Source organism: Neovison vison, chromosome 5 (genome assembly GCF_020171115.1).
Source record: "Neovison vison isolate M4711 chromosome 5, ASM_NN_V1, whole genome shotgun sequence".
Classification (NCBI taxonomy): Eukaryota; Metazoa; Chordata; class Mammalia; order Carnivora; family Mustelidae; genus Neogale; species Neogale vison.
Genome location: NC_058095.1, coordinates 23,672,503 through 23,692,935, shown reverse-complemented (window position 1 = coordinate 23,692,935; position 20,433 = coordinate 23,672,503). Strand labels below are relative to the sequence as shown.

Below are 20,433 nucleotides of genomic sequence, written 5' to 3'. Positions count from 1 at the left end.
TCACAGAATTCCAATGAATTTTTCTTAATTTTTAATTTATATCTTATGACCTTGATTAATTCACTTCCTGATTCTAATACTTTGTGCATTCTTTTAGAATATCTTTCTATACAAATTTCAATCATTTTATCTAGTTGTTATACCTTTAATGTTTCCTCCATAACTTATTATACTGGCTAGGATGTCCACTTCTAAGTTTGTAGATTACTTGTTCAATTTTATTTATTTATTTATTTATTTAAGATTTTATTTATTTATTTGACAGAGAGAAATCACAAGTAGATGGAGAGGCAGGCAGAGAGAGAGAGAAAAGCAGGCTCCCTGCTGAGCAGAGAGCCTGATGCGGGACTCGATCCCAGGACCCCGAGATCATGACCTGAGCCGAAGGCAGCCGTTTAACCCACTGAGCCACCCAGGCGCCCTACTTGTTCAATTTTAGATGTTCAATATTACAAAATTTTATTTCTGCCTTGGTGAGCTTATTATGATTCTCTTAGAAGCAGCACATCATTATGTGTGTATGTGTGTATTGATGCAATCTAACAAATTTAATCTTTTAATTAGAGTATACAACCCATTTACATTTCATGAAATTACTGAGCCCCTAAATTTTTGTCCATTGTCTTGCATTTTTTTTTTTTGCTTCATTACTTTCTACGTCCCTTTTCGAAAATACATTTTTTCCCTTTATATCTTTAAAATGCTGATAAATGCTGTCAGCCTCCAAATCTCTGGTCACTTAAAGTACATACAAAATGAGAAAAAAGAATGTAGACTTACAAAGAATGACCATTTAGCTTTTATAAATCCTTCTTTTAAAACACTAGAGAATTGACTTTCACAAAAAGAAACAAATTCAGAAGGAAGGAGTAGGATGGAAGTCATCTTCATCAGCACATAAACAGATATTAAATACCAAAAAAACTGTAAACTCCAAAAAGATGCAAACTGTTTATAAAAAGATGGCAGATGACTTTAGGTAACAATAACTTTCCTGGAGATTTATGAGGTAGAGGTGGTAGAATGTTCAGTAGGCACCAAAAACATGCAGATAACCTTGTAATGAAAGGAAGGAAGACTGAGAATCTAAACAAAAATGTTTTATTAGCAAAAAAATTTATATATATATAAAAACATATATAAATAAATTATATATAATATATAAAATTTAAAATATATAAAATAAAAATAAATATAGAAAAACTGGAGGATCAACAACAAATCAAACCAACTCCACACATAAGAAGGGAAATCATCAAGATTAGAGCTGAGATCAATGAGGGAGAAACCAGAGATACAGTAGAACGTATCAATGAAACTAGAAGCTGGTTTTTTGAAAGAATCAATAAGATCGATAAGCCACTGGCTACACTAATCCGAAAGAAAAGAGAGAAATCCCAAATTCATAAAATTATGAATGAAAAGGGAGAGATCACAACTAACATCAAGGAAGTAGAAACAATCATCAGAAGTTATTACGAACAGTTATATGCCAATAAGCTTAGCAACCTAGATGAAATGGATGCATTCCTGGAAAACTATAAACTCCCAAAATTGAACCAGGAAGAAATCGACAACCTGAATAGACCGATATCTAATAACGAGATTGAAACAGTGATCAAAAATCTCCCAAAAAACAAGAGCCCAGGACCTGATGGATTCCCTGGGGAATTCTACCAAACCTTCCAAGAAGAAATAACACCTATTCTCCTGAAGCTGTTTCAAAAAATTGAAGCAGAAGGAAAACTTCCAGACTCTTTCTATGAAGCCAGCATTACCCTGATCCCCAAACCAGGCAAGGACCATACCAAAAAGGAGAATTTCAGACCAATATCACTGATGAATATGGATGCTAAGATTCTCAACAAGATCCTAGCCAACAGGATCCAACAACACATTAAAAAGATTATCCACCATGATCAGGTGGGATTCATCCCTGGGCTACAAGGATGGTTCAACATTTGTAAATCAATCAATGTGATACAACAAATTAATATGAGAAGAGAGAAGAACCACATGGTCCTCTCAATTGATGCAGAAAAAGCATTTGACAAAATCCAACATCCGTTCCTGATTAAAACGCTTCAAAGTATAGGGATAGAGGGAACATTCCTGAACCTCATCAAATCTATCTATGAAAGACCCACAGCAAATATCATCCTCAATGGGAAAAAGCTTGCAGCCTTCCCACTGAGATCAGGAACAAGAAAGGATGCCCACTTTCACCACTCTTGTTCAACATAGTATTAGAAGTCCTAGCAACAGCAATCAGACAACAGAGAGAAATAAAAGGTATCCAAATTGGTAATGAAGAAGTCAAACTCTCTCTCTTCGCAGATGACATGATTCTTTATATGGAAAACCCAAAAGACTCCACCCCCAAACTACTAGAACTCATACAGCAATTCAGCAACGTTGCAGGATACAAAGTCAATGTGCAGAAATCAGTGGCTTTCTTATACACTAACAATGAAAATACAGAAAGGGAAATTAGAGAATCGATTCCATTTACTATAGCACCAAGAACCATAAGATACCTGGGAATAAACCTAACTAAAGAGGTAAAGGATCTATACTTGAGGAACTATAGAACACTCATGAAAGAAATTGAGGAAGACACAAAAAGATGGAAGACCATTCCATGCTCTTGGATCGGAAGAATAAACATTGTTAAAATGTCTATACTGCCTAGAGCAATCTATACTTTTAATGCCATTCCGATCAAAATTCCACCGGCATTCTTCAAAGAGCTGGAGCAAATAATCCTAAAATTTGTATGGAATCAGAAGAGACCCCGAATCACTAAGGAAATGTTGAAAAACAAAAATAAAGCTGGCGGCATCACCTTACCTGATTTCAAGCTTTATTACAAAGCTGTGATCACCAAGACAGCATGGTACTGGCATAAAAACAGACACATAGACCAGCGGAACAGAGTAGAGAGCCCTGATATGGACCCTCAACTCTATGGTCAATTAATCTTCGACAAAACAGGAAAAAATATACAGTGGAAAAAAGACAGTCTCTTCAATAAATGGTGCTGGGAAAACTGGACAGCTATATGTAGAAGAATGAAACTCGACCATTCTCTTACACCGTACACAAAGATCAACTCAAAATGGATAAAAGACCTCAACGTGAGACAGGAATCTATCAGAATCTTAGAGGAGAACATAGGCAGTAATCTCTTTGATATCAGCCACAGCAACTTCAAGATACGTCTCCAAAGGCAAAGGAAACAAAAGCAAAAATAAACTTCTGGGACTTCATCAAAATCAAAAGCTTCTGCACAGCAAAGGAAACATTCAAAAAAACAAAGAGGCAACCCACGGAATGGGAGAAGATATTTGCAAATGACAGTACAGACAAAAGGTTGATATCCAGGATCTATAATGAACTCCTCAAACTCAACTCACACGAAACAGACAAACACATCAAAAAATGGGCAGAAGATATGAACAGACACTTCTCCAATCAAGAAATACAAATGGCTATCAGACACATGAAAAAATGCTCATCATCATTAGCCCTCAGGGAGATTCAAATTAAAACCACATTGAGATATCACCTTACACCAGTTAGAATGGCCAAAATTAACAAAACAGGAAACAACATGTGTTGGAGAGGATGTGGAGAAAGGGGAACCCTCTTACACTGTTGGTGGGATTGCAAGTTGGTGCAGCCTCTTTGGAGAACAGTGTGGAGATTCCTCAAGAAATTAAAAATAGAGCTTCCCTACGACCCTGCAATTGCACTCCTGGGTATTTACCCCAAAGATACAGAAGTCGTGAAAAGAAGGGCCATCTGTACCCCAATGTTTATAGCAGCAATGGCCACAGTCGCCAAACTATGGAAAGAACCAAGATGCCCTTCAACGGATGAATGGATAAGGAAGATGTGGTCCATATACACTATGGAGTATTATGCCTCCATCAGAAAGGACGAATATCCAATTTTTGTAGCAACATGGACGGGACTGGAAGAGATTATGCTGAGTGAAATCAGTCAAGCAGAGAGAGTCAATTATCATATGGTTTCACTCATTTGTGGAGCATAACCAATAGCATGGAGGACAAGGGGCGTTAGAGAGTAGTAGGGAATTTGGGTAAATTGGAAGGGGAGGTGAACCATGAGAGACTATGGACTCTGAAAAACAGTCTGAAGGGTTTGAAGTGGCGGGGGGGTGGGAGGTTGGGGTACCAGGTGGTGGGTATTATAGAGGGCACAGCTTGCATGGAGCACTGGGTGTGGTGAAAAAAATAATGAATAATGTTTTTCTGAAAATAAATAAATTGCGGGGGAAAAAAAAAAATAGAATGTATTTAATTTTAAATAAATATATGAATAAATTTTATATATAAATATGTAAATAAATATTATTATATAATATATAATATATAATATATTTATATATAAATAAATTTTAAGTAAATATAAAATTTATTTATATGAAATATATACATATATAATTTAATATAAATATATATTTTTATATATAATATATTATATATAATATAATATATAAAACTTGTATATTATATATTATATAATATATATAAAATATAAAATATATAAAATAATATATAATGTATTTTATATATAAATATAAATATATATACATAATATATAATACATATATAATTTTTTTGCTAATAAAACATTTTTGTTTAGAATCTCAGTATATGTGTGTGTATGTGCATATATATATATATATATATATATAAACAAAATACATAAAAACTACCCCAGTCCTAAACCCCAGCACCTGGGAGCATGCCCTTATTTGGAAATAGGGTCCCTGTAGATGTAAGTAGCTAACATAAGGTCATATTTGAGTAGGGTGGGCCCCTAATCCAATAGGACTTGTGTCCTGATTGTAAGGGCCTATTCAGCCAGAGCAGCCCCACCCCTGTTGACTGCCATTTTGTTGTAAAACTTAAATTGAGTCTGCCCCCTCAGGGGAACTTACTTAAAAACAAGTCCCAGAAACCAGTCCCAGGTAACAAAGTCCAAATACAAGGGTGAGTCAGGCCAGGTGGATGTATTCAGTCAGTGGGGGTGTATACTGTCTCCTAGCTACCAAGGAGTATGGGCCCTACCCTTTGGGCACCTTTTGGGCACCAATTCTGAACAAGGTGATAGGTTGGTTCAAATGTCTACTACGGTAATTTGTAATTCAATTGGTCACCTAGCATAACTGTGCAGCTTTTGAAAGACCCTTCCCCCAGTTAACTAATTAACTGCTCTTTTGCCTTTCTGTAACAACTTGGCTTTTAGGGGGTGATACTGGTCTCCTGTTTGAACAAGATACCTTCTGCTAATAGCCGAGGCATAAGCAGGAGGCAGGGGGCCGCATAGTCACGTAGGCAGGATGCTTCTCTGCTGAGTAATAAGGTCCAACTCCCCCTACTCACTCCCCCTTCCCGCCTTTTTCTTCGCGCGCGGGTCCTCCAAAGCCAATCCGCAAACACCAAGTATGCCTTTTTCAAATGTTCAAGTTGTCAGCCAATCAGCTCTGCCCCATCCAAAACTTGTTTGTATCTGTCTATAAAAATCCTGTACCACCCCAGCCTGGTGTGCTCAGCTAGCAGGAGCTGCTGACCACCCGCAGGCGCCTGCGCTACAATAAAGAACCTCTTGCTGTTTGCATCCTGTGGCAGTGTTGAATTCTTGGGTAAGGGGATCCACGGGTCTTACACTTTCTCTGTGTGTTACAATTTCATTGGCCAGCTATGTGTGGCCAGGCCCAACCACATGGCCTTTGCTCTATAAAAGTTAGTCTGGAAAGCAGAGGGGTCATCCTCTCTGTAAGGAGTGGCCCCGGCCAGTCAGAATATTCAGTATAGACCCAGGAAGGATCATGAGTTAGTAGTGGGACTCCATGATCCCTAAAATAAAGGTTACTCTACAGATTCCCTAAACAAGTTGAAGAACAATTTTAGAAAGAGTCAGAATGACCTACTCATTTCTCACTGCCCATGTGACAGCCAATAATAGAAGGAAGATAGCATCCCACAAAGGTCTCAGTTCATCTAAAGGAAGGCAGGTCAAATGGGAAGAAGGAACAGACGGGAAAAAGAAAACATGACTAGCAAGGTAGTAGATTTCGACTTAAACATTTCAACAATTACCTTAAGAAGTAGCTATTCATATTCTATTTAAATAAAAGACCTAAATATGTCAGTGAAAAATTAATTTTAAATAGAAGGATGCAGAGAATAATACAGATTTTGTGAAAAGAAAAATTATGAAAAGGGCTATACCGTACACATACTAATCCTAAAAGGCTGAATTTAATAGGTCTTGACAATAGACAATAGAAAGACAACAAATATAATGAACAGAGAAAGAAGACAATTCAGAACAACAAAGGATCCATTTAGAAAGACATGGCCATCATAAAGGTGTCTGCATCCGATTGGAAAGCTTCAAAATCCATGAAACAAAAACATCCTGAAAAAAAAAAAATAAGAAAGAAATGGACAAATCCACAATTCAATTGGGAGAATGCAACACTCGTCTGCCAATAATTCATAGAACAAGAAGATAGAAAAATGGGAAGTAAATAGACCTAAAAATCCATTCAACCTACTTGACCTGTTTGGCACTGGAACACAAAGCCCAACAAATGCAGAATACCCAAGGACCAGGAAATACTCATTGAGATCAACCACATTCAAGCCCATAAAACAAGTCTCAAGAAATTTTCTTTAAAATATTTTATTTATTTATTTGAGAGAGAATGAGTGAGAGAGAGCATGAGAGAGGAGAAGGTCAGAGGGAGAAGCGGACTCCCCAAGAAGCTAGGAGCCAACACCGGACGAGATCCTGGAAGTAGGGGATCTTGACCTGAACTGAAGGCAGTCGCTCAAACGACTGAGCCTCGCAGGCGACCCTCTCCAGAAATTTTTTTAAAAACAGCTTAGGGACACCTGGGCGGCACCCTCAGTGAAGTGCCCAACTCCTGGTTCTGGCTCAGGTCGTGATCACAGGCTCTTGCAATTGAACCCTGAGGCAAGCTCTGGGCTCAGGGCAGAGTCCACTAGAACTCTCTCTTTGCCCTACCCGTCCCGCCTCCCCCACTCATGTGTGCTCTTTCCCTAAAACAAAACAAAACAAAACAAATCCTTAACAAAAATGAACAATGGTGGAGAGTGGGAGGGGTGGGGAGAGAAGTGGCCCTGGGGCAAGCGGGAGGAGCCCAAGATGCTGCCCGCCCTCCTGGGGCCGTGCTCCCTCAGCCACCGCCGCTGCTGCTGCAGGGAGCAGCGGAGCGCTGGGAGCCCCAGCGCGTGCCAGCCCCAGGGCTTGCCAGCCAGGCCGCCTGGGCCCAGAGCGCCGCGCTAGCATAGAGTAGCACCTCCAGCGCCGTCGGAGCGGCTCGCTTGGGGTCCGCGGGGCCTCAGGCGGGTCCAGGGAGGCAACGAGGGCAGCGCCCCGGAGCCCCAGGCGAGGCAGGCAGGATGTGCATGGAGATCCCCGCGGGACTGACGGAGCTGCTGCAGGGCTTCACCATGGAGGTGGTGAGGCACCAGCCTGCGCACCTGCTGGAGTTCCCGCTGCTGCACTTCCGCGGCCTGCAGCAGGAGCACGAGGGCAAAAGCGGCACGTCCTTTGGCAATGAGGGCGGGGCCTGGGGTGGCGCGGGCACCGCCGCGGGCGACTGCATGTCCAGTAAGGGGGTCAACTTCTCAGAGGAGCCAGGGCGGCGGGAAATTTAGTTTGCTGTTGACAAGGAGGATATTACCAAACCGCTCATACCTAATCTTCAGAAAGTCAGAATTGCAGATGCCACCATTCCGCCTCTCGGGCCTTGGCGCCTTGGAAAAAAGTTGGGGGAGGGAGCTGAAGACAGTGGTTGGGACAAGGAAGGCTAATTTCACTAGGGGGGGCCCCAGCGGCGCCTCTCTCCCGCTGACCGCCAGGGGGCGTGCCTAGAGACGCGAAGGCGGCTCACCCTGGTAGCGGTTAACTTGGGGCGGGGCTTGGGTGACAACCATAGGTTGGGAGCACGAGGAGGAGAAAGCAGTGGCCGCTGGAGGCTGGGGAGGTAACCCAGGGGTCCAGGCGATGGGAGGGCTGGGACTTTGAGGCCTTCTGTGACCTGGGGGCGGGGGTCCTGGTGTGGGAAGGCCTGGTGCCCCACCTGGGAAGGGGTCCAGGCAGGTCTCAGGGAGACCTAAGCTGGAGGAAGGAGCAGCACCTTGACGTTGTGTCCCCCTCTCCTTCCCCACAGACCCCCCACACTTTCTTCCCCTCCCCTGGGCCCCCGCATCAAGGTGTACTGGCAAAGTTTGCAGTTGGAGCAGGCCCCCTACTCAAGGCCTCGGGTTTGAAATCTTAGCAATGCTTTTTCCACCTGGAGGAACCGAGCATTAGAGAGGTCTGCCTCTTTCCAGTGGTGTGAGGCCATTAAGTCATTCAACTCCCAGAGCCTCAAACTCCAGTTTGTCGGAAAAAATGAATGAGAGACTATGTTAGAAGGCTGTTAAACTTTGTAAACGATTGCTGCCTTTCTCAAGCCCTCTGTGGCAGCTGCACTGAACATTTTACATAGGTCATCTCAACCCCAGAATTTAGGGTTCTGACTTTTATCCTGCTGTGAGCAAATATGCACTCTGAGGGTACAGCGACTTGCCCAAGGTCTCAAAGCAAAGTGAGTGGTGGAACCAGGATCGGGTGCTAGGAGAGGCCGCCTGCAAAGCCCACGCTTTTAACCACTAAGCCGCTGCATCTGTCCTTATTTACATTATGAGAATTGTTGTTAATGCCTGGGTTATCATTTTGCTTGCCTGTGGGAATATGGATATATACAAAGTGAGTTTAAGGGCTCTAAAACTATTCCTGGAAAGATGAGAGGCCCTGGCATCAATATGCTTCCGATTAGGTACAGGCTTTCCCAGAAGTATAAAATTCTTTTTATTCCTGTGGAAAGGAACCAGAGCTGGTATTGTACAGTTCATTGATTGATTCATGCACTAGGAAATTAAAATGGGAAACAGAGTGAACTGCTGATGGTTATGGTCAATATTTCTCTAAAGGAAACTCCACAAAGAAGAATGTCAGGTGCAGGGGAGTACCCCCTAGAAGAAGCAGAAAAAGATGAAGAAACAGAAGTGGAAGAAGAGTATAATCAATATGATAGAGAGGTGGAAAGTATGCAACAGGAAAATTGAAAGAAGATGACATATTAGTACAGAGAAAGGCTCAGCAGGAGGGGGAGCAGGAGGAGAAGAAAGAGGAAGGAGAAGAGGAGGAAGGAGTGGAGGAGAAAGGGGAGGAGATGGAGGAAGGGAGAAAGGAGGTTGGAGAGGAGGGGGAGGAAGGGGAAAAGGAGGTGGGGGACTGAGAAAGGGAGGAGGGGGACAAAGGGGAAAAGGAGGTATCAGATGAAGAAAGGGAGGAGGAAGAAGAGGAAGAGGAGGAGGAAAGGGAGGAGGGGGAAGAGGAAGAGGGGAAGGAAGAAGAAGGGAAGGGGAGAGAGGGGAAGAGGAAGAAGGAGAGGAGGAAGAGGAGGAGGAAAAGGAAGAGGGGAAGGAGGAGTAGAGGAGGAAGAGGAGGAGGGAAGAGTTAAGCAGGAAGGGGAGGAGTAGTGGAGAAAGGGAGGAGAGAGGAATAGAGGAAGGAGGGAGGAGTTCTGGAGGAAGGAGAGGAGGAGGAAGGAGAGGAAGGAGGAGTAGAGGAGAAAGGGGAGGAAGTGGAGGAGGAAGAGGAGTCAGGATAGGAGGGGAGAGGAGTAGAAAAGAAAGGAGAAGAGGGGGATGAAGAGGATGAATGGGAGAAAGAGGAAAGAGTGGAAGAGAAAGGGGAGGAGGAAGAAGGGGAGGAAAGGGAAGAGGAAAAAGAAGAGGAGGAGGAGGAAGAGGGGAAGAATATGGCCAAGAGGAGGAGGGTGTCAGAGAAGAAACAGAGGAAAAGGCTGGAGAAGCACAGGGGGAGGAGGCTGCCATTTAGGAAGAAACCAAAGTGAAGCCTCAAGAAATCACCAAGTCCGTGACCAGTTTGGAGATACTTACACTGACTGATTCCCAGTCAGTCATATCAGGAACTTCCCTAGTAAGTAGTAATTTTAAGTCATTCATCTATTCTTTCATTCATTCATTCATTCATTCAGAATCATGGAATGCTTATCATTTTCCAGGATATGGGGAAAATACAAATAAGATACAGTCCATTCTCTTAAGGAGTTCTAGGTTGTATAGGGAGGCGGACTGATACCTGAATACCATAAAACAATATCCTAAGTGCAGTGATTGAGTGATGCATGAGAGATATTTAAAAAACAAAAATCAAGGACACTTAGCCCAGGTAGGAGGATGGTCAAGGAAGGCCTCCTGGAGAAGGTGTGCAGGGGAGCTGACAGAAAGAGTTCCTGGGGGTTAGTTGGAATGCACTTCTCTTAGAACAGAGTCAGCGTGATCATAGTAATGTAGGCTCCCTCCCTGCGAAGGAGAACTCAGCTGTGGTCCAAGGGTAAGAGTGACTATGACTCGCCCATCCTTGGAGATGGCCAATGCCACTTAGAAGAATAGTTTTGCTGTGTGGTTTTGCTCATAGGCCAAGAACAAACCTGGCACATGCATGATTCATGTTATTTAAGTACAAAATGTCCCAGGCTCCTTTTTATTTTTTAAATTATTATTATTTGTTAAGATTTTACTTATTTATTTGACAGAGTGTGAGAGTGAGCACAAACGGGGGGAGAGCAGGAGAGGGAGAAGCAGATGCCCCACTGAGGAGGAAACCCAATGTGGGGCTCCATCCTAGACCCCAGGTTCATGACGTGAGCCAAAAGCAAACACTCAACCAACTGAGCTCCCTAGGTGCCCCCCAGGTACCTTTTTGAAACAGTTCATAGTTCCAGTGTGAGAGGAACACTAAGGCTGGTTGAGTAGGAACAGAAGGAAAAGTAAAGGAGGGAATGAAGCAGCTATACACTGTATTTGGAATCACAATCTTCTTTTATTTCTTTTTTAAGAGAACCCTTGGAGAGTAAAAGGATGCGTTAGAATCAGAGCATTTGAAAACAAATGAGCCTTTAAGAGACTTTTTTTTTTTTTTTTAGTATATGTGCTGCCGAAGCAAGCACGAGCCTTTAAGAGACTTGAGCTGAAAAGGAAAATTTCTTGATTTGGATCAAAGCAGTTCTGAGGAACCAGAGATTAGTTTCCCTGAAACACAGCCCTCAAGTGAGCTTGGAGAGAAAATTGGCCAGATTCCTCAGGATGAACTGGGACGAGAAAGGAGAGAGGAAAAAAGATGACCAGTCTTAAGTGAGAGAGGAGAGGAAGAATTCCAGTCCAAAGCAGAGATCCCAGAGAAATCACTGGTGTCTACCAGCGAGGACATCTTGTTTTGAAAGGATGACTGTGCCAACATGTATCCTTTGGTAAGGGAGTGTAACATGGTTTTTAGTGTCCTCTAGTGCTTTAAAAGCATTGTGAAATAAGAGGATTTTATGCATGTGGAAGAAAAAATACCACCAGAAATATCCTTTTGAACTAATAATAGACTCGTATGTTTTAAAGTTCAGTTCAGGGCTCTGGCGAGACATGTGTGACAGGAGTGCTGCCTCTGGGCCTGACATCTGGGTCTGACAGTGTTGCTCCCCAGGCAGGAAATTCTGGACATGGTTTGTCTGTTACATAGGGTGCCCTTTCTTGTGGGAGACTCAAGGACAAGCTCTCCCTCTCCTCCCCATTCTTCTTCTCACTTCCTCCTCCTGCTCCTCCATTCCTTTCCCCTATCCCTCCTCTCCTCACCTCTTCTACCTTAGATGGCTTGATACCTCTTCACAATCTCCTAAAAACATTACAGGCTCCTAAAACTGCACGTTTGGAGAGGGACCAGAAAGCAAAAGGTATGGAAAAAGTGAAAGCCACTGAGAAAGGCACCAGGGGGTCGACTGGCATCTGCCTTTCCCCCACAAATATTACTATTTACCAAGAGAAGGAAGAGGAGGAGAGTTTTTCCCTTCCTCCTCCATGTGCCACTGAAAATTGCTTCCTAGGATTCACCTCTCTTTTTCCCTGTAGATTCTGCCTTTGGACGATTTGTAAGCGATCAGATGCACGTAAAGTGTTTAATGTAGTTCCTGACACATAGTGAGCACTGGATGGGTGTTCACATCTAGATGGTAGTGGTGGTGGTGGCAAGGATGGTAGTGATGATGAGGATGATGGCAAACACCTAGTGGGAGATGCAGACAAATGACAGCCTCGTTTCTGTAGACTGGGTTTACTTTGAACAGTGGAGTTCAAGGTCAAAACGGGCTTGTCCAGTCTGAAAGATAGAACAAGTTTCAGAGCCCGTGAAGACTTTTGGCTTGTTTAGCCAGCTAGCATGACATCCAGGAATATCGTTAATGAGAGCAAGTGTCCTGCATGCCAGGGGTTTGGGTCCCCTGTTAGACGTGGGCTCACTGCAGAACTCAACTCTTCTAGACCACCTCCCTTGCAAAGTTGTTTAGCCCCTGAGGACATCTTCTTTCTGTTCCTTTCTGTTCCCGTTCCTGTATTGGTTTTCTCTCTCTCTCTCTTTTTAATTTTATTTGATAGAGAGAGAGATCACAAGTAAACAAAGTTCAGGCAGGGAGAGAGGGGGAAGCAGGCTCCCTGCTGAGCAGAGAGCCCGATGTGGGGCTTGATCCTAAAACACTGGCATCATGACGTGAGCCAAAGGCAGAGGCTTAACTCACTGACCCACCCAGGTGCCCCCCTTTTTTCTTCCTGTTAAAATTAATAGGTTCTCTTTAAAAAAAAATCAATGTAGAGGCACCTGGGTGGCTCAGTTGGTTTAGTGTCTGAGTCTTGATTTCAGCTGGGGTTGTGATTGTGATCTCAGGGTTGTGAGCTCGATCCCCACATGGGGCTCTGCACTGGGCATGGAGCCTGCTTGGGATTCTCTCTGCTTCTCTCCCTCTGGCCCTCCCCTCTCTAAAAATAAATAAGTTAAAATTAAAAACAAAATTAAAATTTAGGTAGATTCCTCCTCTCACACAGACCATGCCAAATCCATTTCCTGGAAGTGACTACCATTCCAGTTTGGTATAACTGTATACCTTTCCAGACCTTTTCCTGGGCATCCACAGACACATCTGTGTGTGTGCACACACACACACACCACACAAGCTAGGTTTTATTTTCTTTACCAGTCAGATCTTCTTTATGACCACTTAGTATGTTTCAGAGGGTTTGCTGTATCAGGGAGTATAGAACCACTTCCTCATTTTAACTTCAACCGGTGCCCTGTTATGGATGGCCGTTTTTATTACTTCTGATTTGTTCTCACCAAAGGGGCTTCAACAGTATGTTCCTGCCTCTCTCTCTCTGCCTGCAGCATCTCCCTTTTCCTTTGGGGTCCCATGCCTTACCCCAGAGGCCTGGAATAATTCAGAGTGCTTCTGGTAAGTAGGCATCACCGTGGATGCCAACTTCCACCAAGAAAATAAGGTGTCGTGCATTTATGAGAAGGACTCTTTGATGATTGTCAAGTGCAGTGAAATCTGCTTTGGGTCATAGCGTTTTGTGTTCACGTTTGGAAGGTTGCTGTAAGAGCTGGCTAGCTCCATGACCATTCACCACAAACGGTAACACTAGTGCCCAGCATCAGCTGATAGCACGTGCTTTCAATGAGTGTGAGCGCTGCTGGAGCAAGGAGATCCTGTTAATACTGAGTGAGTCAGTTGCTAAAAGTCTCTAATCACTTAGCCATCACTTTAGACGCTACCACATTCAATTAATTGGCCTCGGTTAATTTTTTAAATGGAATGTTTTTATTTTAAGTAATCTCTACACCCAGCATGGGGCTGGAACACTCCGAGATCAAGAGGCATAGTCTTTACTGACTGAGCCAGCCACATGCCCTGAAAAGGACTATTTTTTGGAGCAGTTTAGATTGATAGCAAATGAAATGAAAAGTACAGAGTTCCCATATACTCCCTTGTGCCCCCCACCAGGTTTCCCTTTTGTTAATATCTTCATTAGTGGGGAACATTTGTTAGAGGAGATGAGCCCATGTTGACATGTATTTTTAACTAATGTCCATATTTTACTTTAGGGTTCACAATTGGTGGTGTGACATTCTCTGGGCTTTGACTAAGGTATGATGAGGTATATCCACCATTGTAGTGTCCTACAGACTTGTGTCTTTGCCTTCAAGTGCCTCATGCCCCACTCTCCATCCCTGCCTTCACCCCCTTGCTCCCCAGCCACCATTTTTTTCCCCCTGTCTTCATAGTTTTGCTTTTCCAGGATAGCAGGATAGCATGTAGTTGGAATCATACAATGTGAAGGGTTTTTTTTTTAAGACTTTATTTATTTATTTGTCAGGGAGAGAGAGCAAGAGAAAACATGTGTCGGGGAAAGGGCAGAGAGAGAGAGAGAGAAGCAGACTCCTGGCTGAGCAGGAGGCCCAATGAAAGGCTCGATCCTAGGACTCTGAGATCATGACCTGAGCCGAAGGGAGACACTTAACCAACTAAGCCACCCAGGTGTCCCCACTGTGAAGTCTCCTTAGGTTGGCTCCTTTCACTTAGTAAAATGCATTTAAGATTTCTCCATGTCTTTTCCTGGCTTGCTAGTTCATTTCGTTTTATTTCTGAATAATACTCTTTGTGTGAATCCGCAGTTTTATAAACTGTTTTAATCACATCCATGATTTTTATAAAAGACTTTGCACACAAAAAATGTGCATAAGTAAACTACTATTGAATTAAAAGTAGTAGTCATTTATAATACCTCTGATTTTTCATTTCAGAAAATTTTTATCTTGGATTTATTCCTGGAAATACGGATTTTTAAAAAGATTTTCTTTATTTATTTGACAGACAGAGATCACAAGTACGCAGAGAGGCAGGCAGAGAGAGAGGAAGGGAAGCAGGCTCCCCACTGAGCAGAGAGCCTGATGTGGGGCTTGATCCCAGGACCCTGGGATCATGACCTGAGCCAAAAGCAGAGGCTTTAACCCACTGAGCCACCCAGGCACCCTGAATATGGAATTTTTAATCATGCTTAGGGAATTTTGTCTCTTTGTGCTTTATTCTTCCAGGGAACAAATGTATATGAGGACCAAATACAAATATTCCCAGCTGAATAATTGCCTTTTGTATGAAGTTCCTTAGTGACTATACTGTAACTTCCCCCTTCCATACATTTTCATGAAGTAAATTGAATTTTGCAATATTACGTGCTCACTATGTGTCAGGTACTGAACAGTCTAGGTTCTGGGGATTAGGAGGATAGGACATTCTTTCTGTTTACTGTTGACTTTCTTTTATTTTTAAAGCAAGGTATAATTCACATACCATTAAATTTACTTTCTTAAAATTTAAAATTGTGGTAAAATACACATAAAGTAAAATTTATCATCTTTTAAAAAAAAGACTTTATTTATTTATTTATTTGACAGAGAGAGACACAGTGAGAGAGGGAACATAAGCAAGGGGAGTGGGAGAGGGAGAAGCAGGCTTCCTGAGGAGCAGGGAGCCTGGCAGGGGCTCGATCCCAGGATCCTGGGATCATGACCTGAGCCAAAGGAAGACAGCCAATGAATGAGCCATCCAGGTGCCCCTCATCTTTCTTTTAAATATTTATTTATTTATTTGAAAGAGAGAGGAGGGGTGGGGAAGGGCAGAGGAGAGTCTTAAGCAGACTATTCCTGGAGCCCGATGTTGGGCTGGATGCCACAACCCTGAGATCACGACCTGAGCCAAAGCCAAGTGTCAGTTACTGATCCAACTGTGCCACCCAGGCAACCTTAAAATTTACCATCTTCACCATTTTGAAGTGTACAGCATTGTAGTAGGTACATTTACACTGTGGTGCAACCAAATCCTGGAACTCATCTCGTGAAACGGAAACTCCCTACCCATTGAACAACTCTCCATTCCCCAGCCCTGTCCCTGTGTCTATGGATCTGACTCCTCTTGGGACCATGTCTGTGGAATCCTACCATATTTGTCTTTCTGTGACTGGTGGATTTCACTTACGTGATGTCCCCAAGGCCCACCCATGTCGTAGAGCATTGGATCTCTTTTCTGTGGAAGTCTGAACAACACTCACATGTTGTTCATCCCTTCATCCATCATGGGACACTTGGCTTCCTTCTGGTTTCTGTGAAGTATGCTGCTATAAACATGGGCGTGTGAATGTCTCTTTGAGACCCTGCTTTCAGTTCTTTGAGCTAGGTATCCAGAAGTGCCATTGCTGCATGATAAGCTAATTCTGCTTTCAGTGTTTGGAGAGCCCTCCTTGGGGTTTTCCACAGCAGCTGCACGATTTCACATTCCCACCATGAGTGCCCAGTGGTTCCAATTTCTCCACATTCTCATAAAATTGACCCTTTGAAAGTGTATCATCCATTGCTTTTTAGCATGTTCACATTGTTGTGCAGCTGTCACCACTGTCTAATTCCAGAATGTTTTCATCCCCCCACAAAAGAAATCCATATCCCCTAGGCGTCACTCCCTGACCACCTTCCCCAGGACCCCAGCAGCCACTGGGCTCCTTTCCATATCTATGGATCGGACTGACCCTGCACAGTGTGTCACCCTTTTCATTCAGCATCATGGATTCAATGGTCCTCCACACCCTAGCATGCCATTGAGGACGTTCTTGAAGTGATTTCCCTCACTTTGGACTGATGATGTGAAATCCTTCCTCTCCAGAGCCTGTGCCAGGGGAGCCTGGCATCACAGTTCTGGGCTCAGCACACTCAATGTCTTGTTGGTCTTGCCTTTGTCTTCCAGACCATGACTTGGTCTTTCCGATGGAAAAGTTTTCTTCCTGTTTACTACATTCAAGATGAAAACGAGTGAGTTCTTCTGTATGTCTGTGCTCACACTGTGGTCATCTATGATATCTTCAAGAATAAGCACCATCTTCAGGTATGCAAGTTTTCGTTGTCACTTTTTAAGATTTTATTGTTTTTATTTGAGAGAGCAAATGAGAGAGAGCTTGAGGGAGAAACAGACTCCCCTGCTGAGCAGGGAGCCTGATGTGGGGCTCGATCGCAGGACCCTGAAATCAAAGCCTTAGCTGAAGGCAGATGCTTAACTGACTGAGCTGCCCAGGAACCCCTGGACATATATTTTAATAAGGATCTTCCTTAAGTCAATGCCTAGGTCAAAAACATCACAGAGGGTTTCCCAAAAGCCTAGTCTGTACTCAGGGATCCATGACATGTAGGTGCAGAATTTGCTCTCTAGATGTCCAGAAACACACACAAGCCCAGCAAGCAGCCCTTCTTGGAGCTTAGTTGAATGTGCATCACTGAGCACAGTGCTGATGGGAGGGAGAGGGGGGAGTTTGTGTCTGCGGAGTGAGGAAGGAGAACCAGGCAAAGAGGCTGAGAAATAGGGACCATGCCAGGCAACTGTCCAGCCTCCTGCAGAGTTAGGTGGCTGGGAGTGGCCTTGACCATCCATCCATTTGTTCGTTCATTCATTTATTCCATAGATAGTTATCAGAAACTCTGTTTCAGATTATGGGCATGTAATCATGAACAAAACATGGAGTTTATAGCTTCATAAATACACAATTACGAATTACAACAAGCACTCCAAAGGAAATGTGGACTGCTATAGGAGAGAGATCAGGAGTGAGAGATGGCCCTTCAGTTGGTTGCACTGGCAAACATGTCCTTTGTGCTGAGATCTGACTGACTGAGGAGAATGAACCAACCAGGGGCAGTTTGGGGAAGAACAGTCCAGACCCAAGAAGCTCCAGGTTTGCAGGCCTGTCCATGGGGCCCAGAAAGAAGGCTGGTATGACTGACATGGAGTGAGCAAGGGGAGAGGAAGGAGGGAAGAAATGAGCTATTTCCTAGCAGGGAGCACTAGCATCTTGTTTGTTTCCAGGAGGTTCCTGAGTTATTGGGAAAGGATTGTGGGGGTATGGGAACGAAAGCAGAGAGACCAGCAAAGAGGCTTTTGCTCCATTTCTTCTCAGTGGCCTGAGTGGACACTGTTTAAGGGAGATGAGGCCAGCAGGGCTTCAAGGGGGCTGGAGGTAGGGCATAACCCCAGCATTTATTCCCCACCTGGATTCAGAGTTGGGCACATGCCTACATCTGTAGGGAACAGTGTCCTTGTGGGGAGTGTGACTTACCCTTTAGGGGTTTGATGGAGAGAAAATCAGAAAACCACTGGCTATGGAGAAATGCCAGGGGAAGGCCATAGGAATGGAATTTTTAGCCCAATGAACCTGGAAGGGGAGCTTAGTTCTCTTTGTGGGGCTCCAGCCTCTCTGGCCATCCTGAATGTTTCAGAGCATTTTCTCTGCATTTCTGCAGGGCCTCTCTAATGTGATCTCCTGCCTCTGCATCAGTGAAGACAGGCAGTGGATTGCCGCAGCCGACGAAGGGCCCGACTACCTGATAATCATATGTGACTCCTTCACAGGGTAAGCTTGGTGCAAGCCTGTTTTTCCTTACTCAGTGTAGTGTACCTGCAACAAATGAGAAATGCCAGTCTGGGCATGCAGAAGCCAGTGGTGGGATGCCGGGTGAGGGTGAAGTGGCCTGGGGAGGCTGGCCATCCTGTTGCCTTGAGGCCTGGTTGAGTGACATTACCTCGTGAATTTCCCCATTTACAATTCTTGGCTCTTTAGGCCAAGAAACTTGGTTTGGCGATGTCCCAGAGTAGATGAGGGAGGTTAACACTAACCCAGCTTGCAGGCCCAGAGAAGTGAAGTGATTTTCCCCATCTACAAAAAAAAAAAAAAAAAAAAAAAGAGAGGCTGATAATACCCACTGTTTTAGTTTCCTAAGGTTGCTCTAAAAAATTACCATATGCTGGGAGGAGTCAAGATGGCGGAGAAGTAGCAGGCTGAGACTACCTCAGCTAGCAGGAGATCAGCTAGAGAGCTTATCTAAAGATTGCAAACACCTGCAAATCCATCGGCAGATCGAGGAGAAGAAGAACAGCAATTCTAGAAACAGAAAAACAACCACTTTCTGAAAGGTAGGACTGGCGGAGAAGTGAATCCAAAGCGACGGGAAGATAGACCCCGGGGGGAGGGGCCGGCTCCCGGCAAGCGGCGGAGCAACGGAGCACAAAATCAGGACTTTTAAAAGTCTGTTCCGCTGAGGGACATCGCTCCGGAGGCTAAACCGGGGCGAAGCCCACACAGGGTCGGCGTGACCTCAGGTCCTGCGGGGTCACAGAAGGATCGGGGGTGTCCAAGTGTCGCAGAGCTTGCGGATATTGGAACGGGAAAGCCGGCTGCAGAGACAGAGCCGACAGTGAGCTTGCAGCTCGGAGTTGCCTTGAACCGGCCGCAAGCTCGGTGAGCTCGGAGCGCGGCCGGAGGTTGGGCAGACGCGAGTTACTGGGAGCTGTTCGCTGAGGGCGCACAGGGGAGCGGGGCCCCGGGCTCTCGGCTCCTCCGGGCCGGAGACCAGGAGGCCGCCATTTGTATTCCCGTCCTCCGGAACTCTACGGAAAGCGGGAAAGCGCTCAGGGAACAAAAGCTCCTGAAAGCAAAGCCCAGCAGATCACTCAGCCTGGCCCCTGGAAAGGGTGGTGTAATTCCGCCTGGGGCAAAGACACTTGAGAATCACTACACCAGGCCCCTCCCCCAGAAGATCAGCAAGAAATCCAGGCAAGACCAAGTTCACCTACCAAGGAGTGCAGTTTCAATACCAAGGAGAGAGCAGCAGAATTCCAGAGGAGGAGAAAACAAACCACGGAACTCATGGCTTTCTGCCTGTGATTTTTCAGTCTTGCAGTTAATTTAATTTTTTTCTTTTTCATTTTTTTTCTCTTCTTCTGCTAAAATTTTTTATAACTTTTACCCATTTCTCTTTTAACGTTTTTTAACTAGATTATCTAATATATATATTTTTCTTTTTTATACTTTTGTTTATTCATTTTCTTTTTTTAATTCTTTTTTTTTCTTTTTTTTCTTTCTTTCTTTTTGAATTTTTTTTATCCCCAAATCAGAAGAGATCCTAATCTCTTCAATCTTTTTTTTTAATTCTTTTTTAAATTCTTAATTGAATTTTTAATTCAATCCCTTTTTTTTAATTCTTTTTTTCTTTTTTTTTCTTTCTTTCTTTTTGAACCTCTTTTTATCCCCAAATCAGAAGAGATCCCAATCAGAAGAGATTGGGAGATCCCAATCAAAGGAGATCCCAATCAGAGGAGATCCCTCACCCAATCGTGAGGGGGGAGAAATCCCCCCTCACGATTTGGGATCTCTTCTGATTTGGTTAAAGCATATTTTCCTGGGATTGTTGCCACCCTTTTAGTATTTTACTTGCTCCTTCGTATACTCTTAGCTGGACAAAATGACAAGGCGGAAAAATTCACAACAAAAAAAAGAACAAGAGGCAGTACCGAAGGCTAGGGACCTAATCAATACAGACATTGGTAATATGTCAGATCTAGAGTTCAAAATGACAATTCTCAAGGTTATAGCCGGGCTTGAAAAA

The 20,433-nt window shown here is 43.8% G+C and overlaps 1 pseudogene; it reads left to right on the top strand.

The window, feature by feature from the left end:
- The first annotated feature begins 11,068 nt into the window (after window positions 1–11,068).
- Window positions 11,069–20,433, top strand: part of LOC122907334 — a 32,707-nt pseudogene continuing 23,342 nt past the window's right edge.